The following is a 21,252-nucleotide window of genomic DNA, read 5'->3' on the forward strand; positions in this document are numbered from 1 at the left end:
TAATAGGGACTTGTTTCATCAAAACTGTAATGTGACACATTATATAGCTTACTTCAATTAATATGTTTCATTGCTGAAAATTCTTTTGTGGCTTTCTTTTCTGTACTCTTATCTTTGCCAGACAGCTGAAGACTTTGAAACTGTAGCAATGTTTCAAATCACCAAACCAATAGTTCCAAATAAGAAGTCAATTCTGCAGGATTTGGCCATGTCTTTTTAAGGCCTTATATCTAGATTATACTTTCCTCTTTCATTGTGAGAAAAGTTGTTGTCAGCATAGTTTAGCCTTCAATCCATATTCCATTGTCTTTCCATTGTTTCCCTTTCTTTAAAGTGTTGTTCTTGGGGTGCCTGGGTGGCTCAGTGGGTAAAAGCCTCTGCCTTCGGCTCAGGTCATGATCCAAAGGTCCTGGGATCGAGTTCCACATCGGGCTCTCTGCTCAGTAGGGAGCCTGCTTCCCTTCCTCCTCTCTCTGCCTACTTGTGATCTCTGTCAAATAAATAAATAAAATCTTTAAAAGAATAAAATAAGGGGCGCCTGGGTGGCTCAGTGGGTTGAAGCTTCTACCTTCAGCTCAGGTCATAATTCTGGGGTCCTGGGATCAAGCCCCACATCGGGCTCTCTGCTCAGTCGGGAGCCTGCTTCATCCTCTCTCCCTCTCTCTGCCTGCCTCTCCGCCTACTTGTGCTCTCTCTCTTTCTCTGTAAAATAAATAAATAAAATCTTTTTAAAAATCTTTAAAAAAATAAAATAAAATAAAGTGTTATTCTTCTTGACCTCACAGTACTTGAGGTTGTTCCAGCCATAGATGTATGTTTTATATTTGTGCAGTCTCTGATTGTCTGCAATGTAAATTCCTTCATACCTTCTGCTTGAAGGGAATCATGTACTTTCTCATTTCTCTGAAAATCTTTACTATTTCACGTTTTATTGTTTTTCTTCTTCTACACACTGGTTGGTATTTTGGATCCAGGATGCTTAGACATGTTTGGGATATGGAATGAGTGGGGATTTTTTTTTTGTTATTGTTTTTTGTTTTTCTTTTTTTAGCATAGGAGGTTTACAAATGTGTGAAGTAATAGCAAAACACAACCTTATAGGATAAAACTTGTGTTGAACTGAGGTAGGGGGTAGATAATTGAGGGGTGTGTGTGTGTGTGTGTCTGCATGCATACTGTGTTCTCCTTAATAGTGTAGCTCTAATCAGCTGAATAATTTTCTGTGTGCCTTTAGTATTTCCCACAGTCAGAATTGTTCATTAATATTAACAATAAATATTATGTTTATACTGTTCACACTGCTCCCTAATATACCAATTACATTGGAACAACTTGTGTCTTCAAAACAAATGTTACAATAGAACTGACTGCACTTTGTAAATATGGAAAAATAAAAACTGAGTCCACAAAGGTAAACTCCAAATAGGTCAAATATCTTAATGGAAAAAAAAAAATTATACAATTTTGGGGAGAAGACAAGTGCAAGACCAGAAGAATTACTATATATACCGGGAGTAGAGAAGTTTTCTAACACTAACTCAACATCCAGAAACAATAAAAAAAAAAAAGAAAGAAAAGAAAATTGACAAGTTTAACATTATCTAATATTTTTAAGTAAGCTCTATTGCCCAGTGTGGAGCTTGATCTCACAGCCCTGAAATTGAGTCCCATCATCTACAGACTGAGCCAGCAAGACACCACTTATATTATCCAAAGTTTTAATTGTCCAAAATATGCAGTCAATGCAAAAAATAAAGCAGGGGGAAAAGCTTGAAACTTTCCACTGATCAAGGGCTTAACTACTTTCTAGATAAAAACCTAAAGAACAAGAAAAAGAGAAATATATATTATGTATGTTACATATTAAATATTATATATTTTATTTTCTGATGAATATAAAGTGCTAACTAAATATATGAGGAAAGTAAGCTATTTAGACACTTAAGCTAAGCAATTCTAACTAAGAAAAACTCACTAGTTTATTTTTTATTCTGCTTTAAAGTAGACTACAAACCCAACCTGGAAACTCTCCTATAAGTAATCAACTCAAGGACTTCCACATTGGCATTCCTAAAGAAGGAATCTTTAGAATTCTTTTTAAAATGCAAACCATTTAACTTTTATTGGCCAGATAAATATTAAAATCATGATTTATTAAATGACATATTAGGATACATCTGTGTCCTTTATATAACATAAAATTCGAAGAGAAAGGGAGAGAGAGAGAGAATATATATGCAGAAATTAACTTTGTAAAACCTTGGCTATCAAAGAGAGACAGATGGTTGACCTGGTCTCAATGCTTAATGAAACATATATCAGAGAATAAAATAATCCCTACTGGCTATTTTTCTTCTTTCTGTTTGATAAAAAGTATTTAGTAAATTAGTTGGGAATTATTTGTATGCTTTGTACAATATGCTTATATAATACACATCTCATATTCTCATTATTGAGGAAAACTATTTCATTGACTATTCTTTCCCTTAATTATTTCAATGGAAACAATACTGACTTTAGAGACAAATTTGGAATTAAAATTTGGCTTAGCATTTTAAGAGCTGGATCACCTTGTACATGATAACCTCTCTGAAATTCAGTCTCCTCATTTATAAATTGTGAACAGTCATGTGCTTGCTATTATTAAAATGCCTGTCAAAAGCCAAGACCATGGAAGGCATTTCTTGAATGCTAATCTCTCCTGTCTGCCCATCCTCTGAATCTACCCTTCCCTTTCTCATTGAGTCAGAGGTCAGGTATGACCTCTTTCATACCATACCTTCTGATGCTCTTTCATACCATACCTTCTGATGCTATTCATCTGAAGGGTTTGTTGCTTTTTTAAATATATATTTTTTTTATTAACACATAATATATTATTTGCTTCCTCCTGAAGTACTTTTGCTTTCTTGATGGTACACTTGTCTCCCCATCTTGAGTATCCAATATATTTTTCCTCCTCTCCACTTCCCTAACAGTCTCTTCTGTTGTAATTGGCAAATGAACCTGAATATAACACCCCTGCCAAGATAATTTGCATTTTAATAAGACACAAAATCTATCCCATTAGTCATTAAAGCAAGCTTAATCATCATATATCATATAATGATTCGGAACTAGTTAATGAGCTTGATTTGAACCAGTCTGAACTTGATTTAACTGGCCTTAGCAACCTGATTTTCTAGAGAAACTATAAAAGATTCTCCACACTCTTCCTTTCCTTGCTCTTCTCTCTACAAGTTTATGGACTGGAAAATTTGCTGAGTACTCCAGAAGCTATGTGCAGACTGGAGTGAGAATTGACTCCAAAATATACCCTCCGAATATGCCAGCAATACCAAAAAGAAAGACATCAATTAATATAATTACATGGTGTTTTTTTTCTTTAATCTGCTCAGGTCATGATTTATACTAATAGATTTCCTAGTGTTAAACTATCTTCGAACCCTGAAAACCAAAACAATAAAATAAAATAAAATCACTTGGTCATGGTTTATTAATATTTAATGCGTTGCTGAATCTAATTTGCTACTGTGTTATGATGGTCATATCTGTATTCATGTATTTTTTAAAAATTATTCTTACTAGTGCTCAGTATGAAGGTTGTCTTTGAAAAACAAATTGTGTCTATTTTGCATGCACACATGAACCAGTCTTTAAAAATGTGGTCTGAAATAGTTAATAACAAAGGAGTTACGTGTCCTTTGAAAGTTAGATTGAATTCAGGTATAAAATAATCTGGGCCTAGTGACTTTTTATTGTTATCTCTAAAAACCTTTTGCATTGCCTACACAATAATCAGTGCAAACACGTCTACCTCCTCTTGGGTCATTTCAGATAATTTATATTTTTCTAGTTATTATGATTATATCTTACATAGTCAGAGATTACCTAATTTATTAGTTTTTTTTATAAATCCATTTTCCAGCTCTCTTTCAAAATTCTTTTCCTAGGGGGAAAGAATAAAAGTCTTGTCATGTAATTGTCATTTATCCAACTCATCTGCTTTTGGACTATGGCTTAGCAGGGTTTTTACTGTTGTTGTTTTCAATTGAGATAAAATTCACATACCATGAACTTCATCTTTTTAAATTGAACAATTTTGTGATTTTTAGTAAATTCACAAAATTATGCAGCCATCATCATATGTAATTCCAGAACATTTTTTTCAGCCTGAAAAGATACTCCATATTCATTAAAAGTTCCTCCCCCACTATTTCCTGGCAGCTCCTACCTTACTTCTGTTTCTAAGGATTTGCCTGTAGTAAGCATTTCATATAAATGGAACCCAATATGTGCCCTTTTGTATCTGACTTTTCACTAGGTATAATGTTTTCAAGGTTTATCCATGTTAGAGTGTGTATCAGAACTTCATTCTTCATATGGCCAAAAATATCCTATTATATGAGTATATCTCATTTTGTTTTCCTTTCACCAGCTGATAAACTTTTGGGTTGTCTCCACTTTTACACTACTATGATTAATGCTGCTGTGAACATTTATGAATAAGTGTTTGCATTTACATATGTTTTCATTACTGTGAAGCATGTACCTAAGAGTGGAATTATGGGATTATATGGTAACTCTAACTTTTTGAGGAACTGTTACAAAGTTGCTGCATCATTTTACATTCCCACCAGCAATGTATGAAGGTTCTGATTCGCTACATCCTTGTCAACACTTGCTATTATCTTTTTTATTCTAGCTATCAGAGTGGATGTGAAGTGGTATCTCTGACTTTATCTGCATTGCCCTAATGGCTGATAATGTTATGCACCTTTTATGTGCTTGCAGGACATTTATCCATCTTCTTTGAAGAAATATCTTTACCCATTTTAAATAGGGTTATTTTTCTTTTCCTTGTTGAGTTGTAAGAGTTATTTATATATTCTAGATACTAGACCCTTATCAGGTAGACTTTTTTTTAAATCATTTCTCCCATTCTCTATACTGCCTACTCATTTTCTTTTTTCTCTTTTTCTTATTTATTTACTTATTAGCAAAGGGAAACCTGGAAACAAGTTTAAAAACTGAAAATAACCATAGGGTGACTAGTTAAATAACTTATGCTGAATTCATTTAGTGAAATATTATATGCTATGCTATCATTGAATATGTTTATAAGGATTATGATATAACATTAAAAATATATTATGATTCTTGAGTATAAAAATCCAAAAAAATATCTTTTCAGTATTTTTACAGATTTATAAAAACTAAATGATACACAGAAAAGTGTCATCATATTGAGGTGGGGAGTATATGAGAAATTTTTCTTTTTCTACTCCTTTTTATGCTTATGCTTATCCTAAAAATATATATATTTCCTTTTAAAGCCCAGAGACATTTGCACATGGTGAGCACATAACATACCCCATCACCAAAGCAAAGAGATAAAACTGCTGGGCTATGACTTCATCTTCCCTTAAGACTGTTCTTACTGTTCCTTTCAAGCTGATTTCATCTCTAAATATACTCATGTGGGAGAACATGAGAACACAGTGCATTTGGCCCTGAGACCTCTAGCTCCCAAAGAACCTCTTCAGACACTTGGCAATACTTACCAACTAACAGGAGGATCAGACGGTAATATATTTCAGTGATTCTTAAGTATTAAAGACTGTATGTCTATCCCTGACAAAGCCCTTTATTAATAATAATCTTCGTGTCTTGATCCCTTTTGAGTCAAATGTCTATGATTATTCTCTTTTAGTTATAACTCGAGGAAAAAGGTATAAGTAGTAAAATTCAGGCTCCAGCCCTTACCCTGAACCTTCGCAAAGGAAACAAGGCTAGGAATTGTATTCATCAGGATAAATAATGCTTCTAGACAAAACTCTGTACTACCCACTCTCCACACTCAGGTAGCAATTCACTCTTTCTTTTCCTATTAAGGAAGTGGGTATGATTTGCTAATTGTTTCAGGCTCCCAAGTTGCTGTGTTTTGGTAAATATACCAAATTTTGGGACTGAATCTGTCTTACTTTTTAGTTTCTGAAAATTGATTTTTCCAGTTCCCTGAGGGAATAAAAAAGCACTGGTATTTTTTATGTATATGATATATTTTATAAGAAACTGATTTAAAAGCAAGACTACAGATATATGGGGCACCTGGGCGACTCAGTGGGTTAAGCCTCTGCTTGGACTCAAATCATGATCCCAGAGTCCTAGTGTCCTGGGGTTGAGCCCGTGTCCAGTTCCTTACTCAGCGGGGAGCCTGCTTCACCTTCTCTCTCTGACCCTCTCCCCTTGTGTTCTCGCTCACTGTCCTCTCTCTTTCTCTCTCTCAATAAATAAATAAATAATGTTTGAAAGAGAAAAAAAAGACTACAGACGTATGATTTTACACTGCATATTTGTTATCTGATGAGTTAATTCGTTTTCAAAAAAGTAATAGAACATAGGAGGTTACTTAGCGTAGAGAACTTTTCAAGGATAGTGGCAGGCTCTTAACAGATATTTCCACCAGGCTAAAATGACATGATGAAATACCATTCCCTGCCGTAAGAATGCTTCTGTAGAAAGAACAAGTTTGTTTTTTCCTTTGTTAACATTTGTGAATGTTTATTATGTACCATGCTTTTTTAAAAACATGGTCTTCTATCATTCTCACAACAATCTATGAAGGAATCATTATGACTATTTTACAGATAAGGAGAAAAGGAGTTAACTGACCTGTCCAGGCTGAACTGGCACAGCTGGGTTTCAAAGCAAATCTGTCTCATTCTCCTGTGACCTTGCTCTTGATCATGGTGCTCAGGCTGCTGGTCATTTGGCTCCAGGTTTCTGTTGGGGAAAAAAAACAAAACAAAACAAAAAAACAGACAAGGCTTTAGTCTCCAGCTTTCTCTCTTATGAGAAAAACTACTTTTCTTTGCCACCATCTTATCACTCTTCTTGACAACACAAGTACTTTTATAGCAGTCACATTTCCTGAGAATAAAAATTAGTGGCTTACTCAGGTTGGCTTCACTGTGGGGATACCTTACTCTCATGACTCAACTGTCTCTAAAATACAACATACAGCAAATTAGCTGTGGGGAGTTTTCCCATTAAAAAAAAAAAAAAGATCCATGGAATACATACCCTCATTAGTTTTCATGAAAGGAAATATGTCTTCCCTGACATGAATACCGTGTTTATTTTCTGCCCAGTTTTATTTATATTTTATTTCATCCTAAAAGTTAAGATGTGTTTATCTTTGAAACCTGCGTCCAAATAACAAAGACTGCTGGATTTGTCTGAAGTTACATATTCACTTTCACTTTCTTGTGAATCTAAGCCACCTTCAAAAATATGACAGAGGAGATGCAATTTCCAGGGTAGGATCAAAGACCAGAACTTTTATTCCAGCAAAAGTAACTGACTGAGACAATCCTAATAATGCCAATTTTCATTATTGTTTAGGAGATTCCTGCATTTTATGTTGACACTCATTTAAAGAATATGAATAAATAAACAAAATCTAAGCAGGACTCAAATGTGCAGTTCTAGAGTCTAGGTTTTTCTAGAGAAACCCATATAGAATTAAAATTGAAATTGTGAGAGAAACATTAGCATGTGTAGTGAGTAATAATTTAATATATAAATATTTATTGGACATAAAGAATATGTAAAGCACTCTACTGCTTTTAGTGAGGAATATAAGATGAACAGTAAGTTCTCTGACCTTTTGAGCTTGCACTGTAGTGAGGGAGAGGAGAAATGTGCACAGGAGGTTAAATGTGATGCACATGATAAAATATATGCAATGAATTAAAGATGAAGTCAGAGAAAACAGATACTCATTGTCTTATTTTTCATAATTATAAAAACTATAAAATATTTCTGAATAAGGAAATATAAAGGAATTGATATTAAAACAGAGCAATATTTTTAAAGCCTATTTTCTTAATTATTTAGATTTCTCTTAACTTATTTTCATATGCCACCTTAATAATTTTTACTTTGAACCAGTCTAAACTCTTTAATAGCAACGTGGTTTGTGTTACTCATATGCTACTATTTTTTTTTCCACTTTTTTTTTAATTTTTTTTTATAAACATGTATTTTTATCCCCAGGGGTACAGGTCTGTGAATCGCCAGGTTTACACACTTCACAGCACTCACCAAAGCACATACCCTCCCCAATGTCCATAACCCCACCCCCCTTCTGTTTTGTGAGATTAAGAGTCACTTATGGTTTGTCTCCCTCCCAATCCCATCTTGTTTCATTGATTCTTCTCCTACCCACTTAAGCCCCCATGTTGCATCACCACTTCCTCATATCAGGGAGATCATATGATAGTTGTCTTTCTCCGCTTGACTTATTTCGCTAAGCATGATACGCTCTAGTTCCATCCATGTTGTCGCAAATGGCAAGATTTCGTTTCTTTTACTCATCTGCTACTATTGATGTAACTGGTCTTAATTGAAGTCTTTTCCTGTTCAAAATAAAATGAGTAAGTAGCAGTTGAAATCTATCAGTTTGGATTTGTGTGAATTATTCACTCTCTTCCTTGTGATCTTTCAGATGTAGGAAAGGCAAAGGACTTTCTTGAAGAATAACCATTACCTTTTAAGAATTCAAGTTATAAAGGCAAATAGAGATGAAGTTAATGACATGAAACTGTCCACATACTTTAGGCCAAATGTTAAAGCAGAACTTAACCAACCAAATTGTTCTAAATAGACAATGAAAGTAAGATAGAATTTCTTTGCAGGAGAGGGTGTGGGGAAATATTTCAAGACATATATTTCATGTTATACAAAAAATCCTACTTGGGATTAGTCTTTATTTCTAATAGCTCTTCAGACTCCTGTGACAATTTATTTTTAAGTTCCTCTTAGACTAACTCCAATTTACATTCTGGAAGAGACAGGCATGTCTTTACTCATTAATGTTTTCAGCACTCGAAAAGTCAGTGATCTCCATGCTAAAAGATCTCTGATTACAATGCTTTTATAAGCAGAGGAACAGTTAGAATTTCTGATTCTAATCAGAGAGCTGAAATGATCTGAGAGAAAAGAGAAAGAATCCTAAACCTACTAAACAGAACTTAACTCTTTAGGGTGGGTCAAATTTATGCCTCCATACAAAAATGTATTCATTAAATGTCTTTTATGGTCCAGACCTCCCTCAATGTAAAATCTAATGAAGAAGTATCACAAAAAGAATTGAAAGGCACCTTTTGCTCACCTGGCCATGTGCTAATGAAGCTGGGCTGAAAATCCTAACCCTACAGATTAGCTGCATTGTCTTGAACAAATCATTTCCAAACCTAAGTGTCCTCACTACTGAGATGAGTCAATTCTATATAGCTCCAAATTGTAAGGATTAAAAGCAAAAGACAAAGTATAATGTATTATAGACCATCCATAGATGGTAAGGTCCTAGCTCTGGTCAGTGCTTGCTGCCTTGTTTACATGAACATAGGAGGTATAGGAGAAATGTTACCAATTACAAAACCTCAGTTCTTTGAAGATCACTCTTTGGACACTTATCTCTCCATACCTCACCAAGAGATTTTGCCTCTCAAGTCACCAAATTGCTGCAGGTATTCAGGACTCTAAAATTCAGGATCCAAGGTAATTGATTTAGCAGTGAATCTAGATCTGTATGGGGGAGGGGGCGGCAGGAAGAAGGTATGCACTAGAAATGGAGTTGAGGTCATTAAAATGAGTAAGCATGTTAGGTAAAAATTCAAGTGCACAGTTCTCAGGATAGAGCGATAAAGTAGGAAGTCTTCTCGGCAATTGGATTAATTAGGGGTTCTCAAACGCTTTTGTCAAGGTCTTTTTATATGCATAAAATTACTGCGGACTTCAAAAAAATTTTTTTTGAGTCCATCATGTCTACCGGTATTTACCACATTAGAAACTAGTTGAAAATTTAAAAATATGTATTAATTCATTTTAAAAATAATAAATCATTACATATTAACATGTTTATTAAATTTTTCCCTAAAAAATTAACTAGGAAAATGATAATACTTTACATTTCTGTGAGTCTCTAATATCTGGCCCTTATAAATGATGGCTAGATTTTCACACCTGCTTCTACATCCAGTCTACTGTGATATGATACATCATGTAGCTTCTGAAAAACTTTACTTGTAACAGAATGAGAGTAAGCAAAGCATAATTAATACCTCACTATTATGAAAATCATTTATAGGCAATTTACATCTTACCATTATTATGGAAACAGTTTATAAATAATTGACATGTCATTGTTATGATGGAAATGGTTTTGACCTCTAGGATACCTAGAAACAGTTTGGGGTCCCCAAGAGTTCTTAGACCGTATTTCATGTTCTGATGATTAATTGAAATATTTAAAGATTTTTTTCTCCGATATGTCCTAGAGAACGTGGCAAGCTACAGCCTGTAGTTTTCTTGCTTTTGCAACTGTCAAATTGTTGAAGCAGAAATAAAATAAAATCAAAGTTTTAGTGTTTACATTTAAGAATACAGGAGAAATTTCAAAATCTCCAGTTATCTTCAGAAGAAAATATCATGTATAATAATTTTTCAAATAAAATTATATGAAGTAAAGTCTTTCTCACTGGGAAGATACTTTTCTTTCCCAGTACACTTTGGCAGCCCATTTTGCCTAATTATTAGTGGGTGGCATTTTTCCTGGCTCAGTCACATTTTTACAAATTGAAATAAACAACAATAATAGAGACAGGAGGATAGGCATAGTGAGAGTATGTTTGCTGCCAATGCCTTGGTGACAATCTGCCCCTTAGCTTTGTAAATTAAAAAAAAAGTTATTCCACTAATTAACATTGTTAATTAATTTTTTAAAAAGGCATCAAAGAGGACATTTTTACAAGAAGTAGATTAGGTCTTTGGATATAAATTAATCTTGATGAGGATTAAGTCTTCAAAGGGAAAAAAATGACAGTAGAATTAAACAGTTTTACTTAACCACAGATTTATTGCTGATTTCATCATTATGCTATAAAACTTTTTTATAAATGGAATAAACTGCATTGAAGTATCCACTGCTATTGAGAAGGAACATACCAGGTTTTTGTGCTCAATTATGCCAACAGAATTGTTCAATCTAATACTAAGCTCTTGTTGAAGAGTCTATTCTAGAAATTAAAAGTTTTCCTTGGGGAACAGAGTAGAAACCTATATCAAAATGTGAGAGGCTAGCTGTTAGGTATGAAAAGTCCAAAAGATGTCATCACCTGGTCAGGTGCTTGTATCTAGACGAACAGGAACAGTAGTTCAATGTTTGAAAATCTGAAAGAAGCCTTTCAGTGTCCACTTCCTTCCCTGAAACCCTATTCCCTCATTTAGAGATAGAGAAATCTGTGCTATTTCTTTAACATCTTTATTCAACATGAGGATGTTTTTTTGCATATTAGTGTGCAGATGAGGTTTTAACATTTTTATGTAATCTGAGCTTGGACTATATTAATTTGGGCAAGAGGCACATTCAGTTCTGTTTGATGTTTTAAAATGTTGAGATAAAAGGAATAACCCCTGGAAACAGCATTTAGTTAAAAAAAATTCTTTTAGGTATAAAATAAATTCATTGAGAAGAAGAGAGCCATTTAACTTGAAACTGGTTATGACTAATGTATTCCAAGGTGGCTAAAGTAAACTTTTCTGTTTGAAAAAGACAATCAGAAGAGCAATAAGGTTAAAAAAACAAACAAACAAACAACAACAAAACACACACACACACACACACACACACACTTGTGTTCTTTTCTTGTTCTGTTCTGGCCACAGAATTTTAATGGGCACATGGCTGCTAAGCAAGTAAAAGTAACAAAAACTAGGTAGTGGTTCCTCTTATCCACAGAGTGTGGTTAATTAAAGAGACCAATTACATGTTAGCAATATAAGAAAGCCTGGGTTCTCAAAGCATTCCTATTTCACATTGGTAGTAACAAGGGGTGTGAAAGAATAAGCAAGGTTTATAGTAGCAAAGATAAGAGACAATTTAGATTTCCTCTTAAAGCAGAGTGAGGAACCCCAAAGATAAATTTGGAGGTGAAAACAATATCTGACTCATAACAATTTTTAGATGTCAGGCACTGCCCCTAAACACATCACTTCTACCATGGTCCTTTTACCGCTTCACAACAATTCTTTGCCGTAAGCACTAGTTTATTCTCCTCGTTACATCTAAATGACCCACAGGTCAAAGAAGAATCACAAGAGGCATAGAAAATGTTTTGAACTGAATAAGAATAAAAACACAAGGTATCAAGATTTATGTGATTAAAATAGTACTTAGAAAGAAACTGAAAAAGATGGAAAGACCAAAATGGCAACACAAGAGGCTCCTGAAATTTCCTCCTCCCACAAATACACCAAATGTACAGCTACACTCAGAGAAATACCCTCTGAAAGATATCCAGAAACTACTGATTGCCTCCTGCACATTGGCAAATGAGAGAGTACGAACATCAAGATGGGTAAGAAAAGCTGAGACACATTCTTGCCACAAACATCACCCTAGCACAGGCACCATACAATCAAGAGGGAACACCCAGCTTCCAGCTTCTCCCTGAGAAGTGAGGAGTTTGGGTCATGTATCCAGCACCCCAACTTTAAGACTCCCATCCAAGGGATAGGACCCCAAGACCCCTGACTCTTGAGGGCCAGCAGGGCACACATCCATAAGATTCATGGAACTAAGGCAAACAAAGAAGCAGTTTTTTTATTTGACAGAGAGAGAAGAAAAAAAGGGAGAGCACAAGGTGGGGGAGCCGTGGAGGGAGAGGGAGAAGCAAACTCCCCGCTGAGCAGTGAGCCCAGTGTGGGGCTCTGGGCTCCATCCAAGGACCCTGGGATCATGATCTGAGCTAACAGCAGATGCTTAACCCACTGAACCACTCGGGTGACCCCGAAGAAGCAGTTCTTAAAAGGTGCATATAAGGCCAGCATTACTCCTATTTCAAAAGTGCCGACTCTAGAAACAGGATACCCAGGTTCAAATTCCAGGTCTGTTCCCACTAGTTGTCCAACCCTGGGCAACTTCTCAGTGCCTCACTTTCCCTCTGTGACACTGGAACAATCATATCTACCTCAGAAGACTTCATAAAATTTAAAGGGATGACAGGGTGAAAAGTACTTAGAACAGAGCCCGGACTGCAGTTATTCTCTCATCTGTGTTAGCTATTTCCTGGTTTTCAATTTGTTTTTTTTCTCACTTTATAAACTCGTTCTTTTACCTTAATAAATTCATTCTTTCTACCTTTCCTTCCCAGTGGTTCCTCAGATGTGACTATAGAGGATAATAGGAAAGGAGCATTGCCTAGAAAGTAGAGAAACCAGGGAGAATAAGGTAAAAAGGAGATAACCTCAGAAAGCTGTCATACTGGCTAACCATAGGACTGACTTTTTCTGCTTTGCTTTTCACATCCAACAGGGTATGATCTGTGCTCAGAATTTCGATATATGTGTTTGTCGACTTACATTTCCCATTATACATTTTTTCAAATGTGAATTTTTACTGAAGCTTTCTTTTTCCACCCTTGAATATTAGATGCTTTCGGTGCCTCCTGATGATACTCCCAGAACTTACCCTACTACTTCTCATTCATTCTAGGCCCGTAACACCCTGGGCTTTATACATTCAGTAACACTCCAGGCTTTATACATTCAAGGCCCAAGAAAGTCCAGATTGAGCAGTACCAGACCTGCTTCCCCAAGAAATAGTGTGCACACAATATGAAGTAGAAGAATTGCCAATTATTAGCGGGAAAAAACTGGCAGAATCCAAATAGGCCTGTAGTAGAGTTAAGGGTATAGTACCAATGTTAAAATATTAGTTTCACAAATGTCCCATGACTATATAGGGTATAAATATTTAGGAAAACTAGTTGAAGAATATACAAGAACTCTCTGTACTATCTTTATACCTTTCTATAAATCAAAATTATTCAATTATTTTAATTTTAAAGAAAAATGTAAAAATTTAAAAAATAGTAGAACTTCCAATACATAATAAGCAAGGCCTGGGAAGCATGTAGATGGAGGAGTTCTATAAATATTTAGACCAAGAGATCTAGAATATTCAACTTGGGCCAAATTCATGGACGTAAGTTAAGGATATCATGTTTAATGTTTTGGCATTAGCACCTACTAATAATCTGTTAGGTCAGCTAAATGAAGACTAGATTAAATGATGGCTTGTGGTTAATGAGGTCAAAATGTCAGAATTTCCCTCGAATACTATAGAGGAAGAAGTCTAAAGGCTCAGGAGAAAGGATAAGCTGGAACAGATCAATGATCTTCAACCTGCTCTCCCTCTCCCAAACCATCCCTTCAGGAGGAACAAAAGAACACTAACTTCACCCAAGTATTAATAAACACATTGGGAGAGGGGCAGCAGCATCTTTGAAGAGCCCTAATGGCCACAAATGCTATATGGAGAATATTACGATAGAAATGAGTTGCTGATCTCACTGAGATAAGACTCTACAATAAAATTCCCAAATTGTAGAGGCCAGAAGGTAGGATTAACTAGCAGGAATAGGAGGGTGCAATTATTACAGAAATGGAATGAAAATAAAGTATTTTGACCTGCAGTAATCTGTAGCAATGGCTAGTTGACTATAGGTTCCAAGAAATATAAATGACAGTCTGCTATTAAGGTACTGTTTGGCATATACAGAAGGAAAACTTCTAGGTATCCTGGACAGAAAAATAAATTACCACAGTGGAGATTGGCAGACTTACTTAGCTCCCTGATAGAACCAACGCCCAGAACTCAAGTGAGAGAGAGATTTGTAACATGAGATCAGGAATATACTATGAGTTTTCCCCCATCGCCTGCCTCAGGGGGACCAGGGCCCTTGTCCAGACTGACACTGTCCTTGGGAAAGAAAAAGAATCAGACTTTATGGAAATTTTTAGACAGTAATTCTGAGTTTGTGTTGATCCCTAGAAACCCAAAATGCCACTATAATCTACTAAGCAAAGTATAGCTCAGAGAGCGTAGCCTGAGTCTAATAGTAGATCCAGAGAATGAGAACCCATTCTATAGTTATTTTCCCTGCCTTAGAATGTATGCTTTAAACAGGTATGCTCAGTAACTGGCAGAATCCCAGATTTGGTTCCTTGAGGGGAGATAGGGCTTTTATGCTAGAAAGGGTCAAATGGAAGCATCTGAAACTGTTCCCACAGACACAAAAAAAGTAAACCAAAGGAAAAATTTACATTTCTGGGTAAGTGTCAGACATAATTCCACCGTTAAAGGCTTGAGACATGCAGGGCTGGTGATTCTTCACATATACTCATTTAACTGCCTTTTTAGCTAAGACAAAAATCATAGATTCTTAGAGAATAAAGTGATAATGCTAAAGAAAGTTACATTTTCAAATATATTTTCTTAGCTGAAAAAAATCAAGCACAATCTTTGGCCCCTGATACACCATTAGTAAATGCTAACTTTTGTTAAATGCTAGGTTTTTACTTATATAAGAAAAAACAGAAGCAATTTTCATGTACCTGGCACCTCCAGGTATAGCACATCTTTATTCCAGGACTATGTCAAACCTCTTACTGTCATAATTTTGTTTGGAGGAATTTTGATCATTCTGATATCCTAAAGACCATCATACTGATCTGCTATATTGACTTGGAACAGATAAACAGAATGTACCAAGGCTTACTAAGGCATACATATGCCAGAAATAGGAGATAAACTTCAGGACTTCACCATGTTGGTAAAGTTGCTAGAGGTCCAGTGGTCCAGGACACGTTGGAGTATCTCTTTTAAAGTGGTCTAATGATATGAGTTGATACAAGTTATGATGGTATAAATGACACCAATGGCATAATGGGATGAGTTGCTGCATTGATCATAAAGAAAGAGGTTCAACATTTGGTGGCTTCTTAAATTTTAGAGAGTGTATCTACAATATATAGATGTATTACTCCAACTCATATACCAAGTAATTCATGAGACTGACCAGTTTTAAAGGGACTTGAATTGTGAAAGAGTCTGAAATAAGTAGATCTAAGCTGTGATGTAATGGTCCCATCTCTTGGACCTTAGCACCAACACAACCAATGATACTAAAAGTGCCTTTGGCAGACTGAACTACCATAAGGTACTATTAATATGCTCCACTAAGAAAATCACAGCCTAGGTCTTTAGAGTTTTGTTTTATGGCAATGGTATCCTTTTGTAACAATTATGATCAACATGAAAGTAGTTCTTGGCTTTCTGCTAGACCCTGGCAGATAATAATGTCTCACCACGGGCTACCAAGTGATTGTGCAATTTGTACTGAATCATAAAGTGTTATCTAATCCACCAAACCAGATACCAGCTTCTCTGGAATTTAGGACTTCCCCTGTTACCACCACACTCTTCCACCTTTCATAGAGATAAGAATGAGTGCACGTTTCATAAGTATGATAAGGGCTGTGTCCAAAATAGAGTGTCTGTATAAGTGCGTAAGTGCAGTGTCTGCACCTAGAAGTGCACTGTTATAAGGGATGAGGTAGAGAGGGTGGCCACCACTGAGTCAGGAGAGAGCAGTGGGTCTAGGTTAGTGTCCACCCACCACTGGCACAGGATGCAGGTTGGGCTTCCTAACTCATTGATCAAGTGAGGGTAGGAAAGAAAAGGAAAGATTGTGGGAAGTCATCTGGGCTTGGGTACTGAGCTGTATTTGTTCTGCTCAGGACATTTTCATGTGCCCCGTTTTCTGGATTGCTAAAAGATGGCTAAGAACAAATAAACCTTTGAGGAGATGTACCCAGGGCAGATAAAGCATTAGGCAGGAGGTCCAGCTGGTCTCCAATGGCATGCTGAGCAGCAGACAATTGAAATTTATCTATTTGGGGCACCTATCCCAGCACTTCATAGCCACACACTCTGCAGGTACTACGTACATGGAATAGTCATATGATCCTATGCTAGACAGATCAGCTTACTCTTCTCTGGGCCATAAAGTATAACCCATGTCTGATTGGAGTGTCTCTGGATGGCCTCAAAGTAAACAGTACCATACTCTCAAGGCTTTAACTCTGGGCATCTGCAGTTGGACAGTCAATGCCTCTGCTTTAATGTATGAATCATCAGATGACCTGGGATCATGGTTGGTGGGATTGGGTAGCAGCTACCATTTGGCCCCTTTATTTAAATGCCATAACTACATAGCTTTCTGAAAGAGGTCATCTCATTGTGAAGGCCTGCCTAGCAATTCTGTTAGTTTACTTGGTCTCCTTCAAGGTTATCACTTTCGTGGAAGCAGGAAGCAGAAGGGATGATAATGAGGACCACACACTGTATGCTTCCCCCTCTTCTTACTCTACATAGTACCCTAATAACATGCTCTGTCTCTTACTGTATAGTGTATACCCTGTTTATGTGACAACCTACATTGCTCTAGTTATAGAACACGGGTTAGGGAAATGATCCATTTACTTGGTCTCATTTTATCTAAAAATTCTTTGCATATTGCACCCACCAGAATATTCAGCTAGCACTTTCACCTGCAGTTTCAGTTCACCTTTATCCTTCTGTTTCATGTCTTATGCAACTCCCTCGAAGGCCCTAATAACAGCCATGAAATATTGGCAATCTAGCTCCCCAGGTCTTGACATTCTCAGCAAATTTACTGTTCAAGAAACTTGGGACTTCAAAGGACTAGTTCTTGTAACATTAGTAATTATCCTTCCCAATCCTTGAAGCTAGTTATACTGCCCTATTTGGGCTTTTCTCATTTCCAGAGTAGGTCTTTGATCTGCGGACCTTGGAATGCTGGCTCAGATGCCCTAATTTTTCGTGCCAATTGTTGAGCAAACAATGTCAAATGAAGAGACATCGAACACACCAGGCCTGTGATAAAACTTCTGAGAAAGAAGTAGTTGTTGTCCAGGTCTTCTATTGCTTATCACATTATGGGCTAGGACCCAGGCATTTAGAAGGCCAGATATCAGATTCAGATTCTTAGTGCTGTGGGGATTTTGACTGGGAAAACACTAGCCCCTTTCTAGCATGATCAGTGTTCTGGATCCCTGACTCCAAGTAGCTAGCATTCTAATAATACAAGTTAAATTTTTCAAATTATTTTTTATTAAAAATAAAATGTTAAAAAAATTTGTCCCTGCTCCCACCGCCAGACAATCAACTGTGTACCATCTGAGATGCACACAGCCCATTTTGTGTATACTCCTTAACTTCTCTTGCTACTTCTGTGCACTATACAAACTCCTTTATGCTCACAAAGGAAGAGAAAATGTGTGACTGGGAGAATTGTAACAATCATTAATTTTCTGAATATGACATCTTCCAAAAAGTTAACAGAGCAACCCTAAGACTCCTATTCTTGGAAAGTTCTGCTTGGAAGTTTGGTCCTTGCCCGGTGTCTGGGAACTTGGCTGATAAACAACTTCCTGTTAAAAAAAATCTTTCCTTAAATAGCAAGCATGTCTCCCTGTGTTTGGACTCTAAAAACATTATGTTTTGTGTTGAACATCTATTTTCCTTCCACGGTCTAGAATTTTGGTGCATGCTAAACAAGGGATGCCTACACTTTCAGCTCCCAGTAAAAATGTTGGTCACCTAGTCACTACTGAGGTTCCCTTGTTACATATGGTCACAACACTTTGCACATGTTGCCACAACTCATTGCTGGAGTTGTGTGTCCTGTGTGACTCCACTGGGAGAGGACCTGTGTAACTCCGACTGGTTTCCTCCAGACTCTGCCCATACACCTTCTCTCTTTACTGATTCTGCTTTGTTCCCTTTCCCTGTAGGAAATCTTAGCCATTAGTACAATTATATTCTTATTTCAATGGATCATTCTAGTGAATCATCAAACCTGGGGTGATTCTTGGGGACATCCAACACAGGGGCCAGCCTGCATAGCTTCCCTTAAATACAGTCCTTCAACCAACAGCTACAAGTTCCCTCATTGTCATGTTATTTTCTTCTTTACTTACAAACATCCGAAGCCATCTCACATTTTACAGCATTTTTCTTTATGCTTTGCTCAGTGATTTCTTCTGTCCACTTAACATCTTTTGCCTTTGACGTTTTAGGGATTCCTCAGACTTTCTGGTCCATGGAGAAGGGTACTTGTTTTGCAACGATGAGGTGGGGTTTGTTTGTTTGTTTTAATGAACTTCTCTATCATTTCCAAAGATTTGGGATGTAATAGGCTGGCAGGCACATTTTACCAGTTTATAATCTGATCTCTTGGTCCCCTACTGTTTATCAAGTAAAATAAAAAAATAAGTTCACTAGGACTGTCAATCCATATTTGCTTTTTATTTGCTTTCAGTTCAACTTAGTAAGTATTTATGTAGGAAATAGTGCCAAGTAAAACCAATATTTACAAAATATATGTACATATATGTGTGTCTATACATATGTATACATGTGTATACATTCGTATGTTTGCTTTATTTTGACTTTTATTAACTTAAGTGTTTAATTACCACATTTTTTTTTCCTTTTAAAGATTATTTGTTTGGGAGAGAGGGAGAGATTACAGGGAGAGTGACAGAGGGAGGAGAGAGAAACACCAGCAGACTTCACACTGAGAGCAGAGCTCAATGAGGGGCTCAATCCCACCATAGTGAGATCACAACCTGAGCCAAAATCAAGAGTTAGATGCTTAACCAACTGCACCACCCAGGCGCCCCTTAACACATAAGTTATTTAGCACTACAAACTATAGTGTCGAAATAGTTGGGAAGTAGGGAAGTAAGCATGAAAGATAGGTCAGCTACAGCTGAAGGTTGACTTGTTTATTGGAGATGAATAAGAAATTATAATTATCACAGATATAAGCAACCACAAATTCAACTAAACTCAACACATATATCAAATACCAATTCCATTAGTATATGCTTTAAGTGATTTTAAGACATCAGCTATTTTGTCCTTACAAACTTGATCTGATCTAATAAGCTATTACAATTTACCCCCAAGATCAAACACTTGTGACAGGTTATTATGTTGTTATGAAAAATTATATGAAAATAACACCTTATTTAGTTTAAATCAGAAATGCTGATTTCTGCAATTTCACGCCATCAGGAATATTTCAATTAATTGACTGTGGTATTCCTTATAGATTCCAGATCTAGACTGCCCAGGCTGGCATCCAAATTCTACTGCCTCCTAACTGTGTAACATTGGTTATTTAGCCTCAGTTTTTCCATCTGTAAAATTAATATAATAATTGCACTTGCCTCACAGAGTGGTTATGACAATTAAATGTGTTAATACAAGTAAAGTGCTTGGTAGAGTGCCTGGGACATATAAAGCACATCTAAATTTTAGTTATGATTACCATTTCACACCGACTAGGAAAATAGGAGACATGGGTTATATTCTCATTTCATCCATTTGCATTTCAGTATCTTTAAGCAAGTCACTCATTAAGTTTCTTGGGCCTCAGTTTCCTCCTCTGCAAATTTAAAGAATGGACTCCATGACCTGAAAGATTTTACCTGGCTCTGAAATTCCAAATTTATTAGGCATTTTTTTAAAATTCGGAAACACCCTTACTGCACTCTGATTCCATTCTGAGCACTTGAGCCCCAAATTGATTCCTTATGGAACATATTGTTTTACCACTCATTTGACATTTATTTTATTATGCTTCTACATGTGAATACCTGTTCTTCATGTTCCTCCCCAGGCCAGGTAATAATGACTTTAGGAACAAAGGGCCATTCTTTCCTCTTTGCACATGATAAATATTGATTCTTCATTCCATCAATATGCATGCACTGAATAGGTGCCAAGCACTGTTCTAGCTAGACACTGAGGAAAAAAGTAAATAAATTCTGATTACTGATCTCAAAGAATTCATTATAGTAGACTGAACAATGAAACTTAATTACAATATGGTGTAACAAATGCAATAGGAAAGGATGAAATGCTCAAATATGCTTGAATGGCTTACAGAAAATTATTTTCCAGAAGAAAAGTGAGCTGATCTTGGATGAGTAACAATGCCCTAGATAGAATAAAAACAAAACAGTCCTTGCTATAACATATTTCATGCATGACAGAACTATTGTATCAAGTTTTGATTTATTATACTGAGGCTAGTAAGGGTTTGGTTTCCCTGAAGCAGGTGCACATCATGATGTCAATTGCCTGACATAGAAATGTGTCTCCAAATACCTTTCTTTTCCCCACCATGACCAGTTCATCACCAAATTCTCTATATATATTACCTCTTACTTTTTTCTTCAATCTATTCACTCCTCTATATCTGCACTAACTCCACTGTAGTCCAGGACATCATTATCTATCACCGG

General features: G+C 36.2%; 1 long non-coding RNA gene across 1 annotated transcript; it reads right to left on the bottom strand.

Annotated features, from left to right (window-relative positions):
- Positions 1-3,911: 3,911 nt before the first annotated feature.
- On the bottom strand, positions 3,912-20,743 carry LOC116596881. The gene is made up of 3 exons (XR_004288344.1): positions 20,602-20,743; positions 6,676-6,786; positions 3,912-3,949 (listed from the first exon to the last, which is right to left on the bottom strand). It is a non-coding gene; the product is annotated as an uncharacterized LOC116596881 (long non-coding RNA).
- Positions 20,744-21,252: the final 509 nt, after the last annotated feature.

Source organism: Mustela erminea, chromosome 8 (genome assembly GCF_009829155.1).
Source record: "Mustela erminea isolate mMusErm1 chromosome 8, mMusErm1.Pri, whole genome shotgun sequence".
Classification (NCBI taxonomy): domain Eukaryota; kingdom Metazoa; phylum Chordata; class Mammalia; order Carnivora; family Mustelidae; genus Mustela; species Mustela erminea.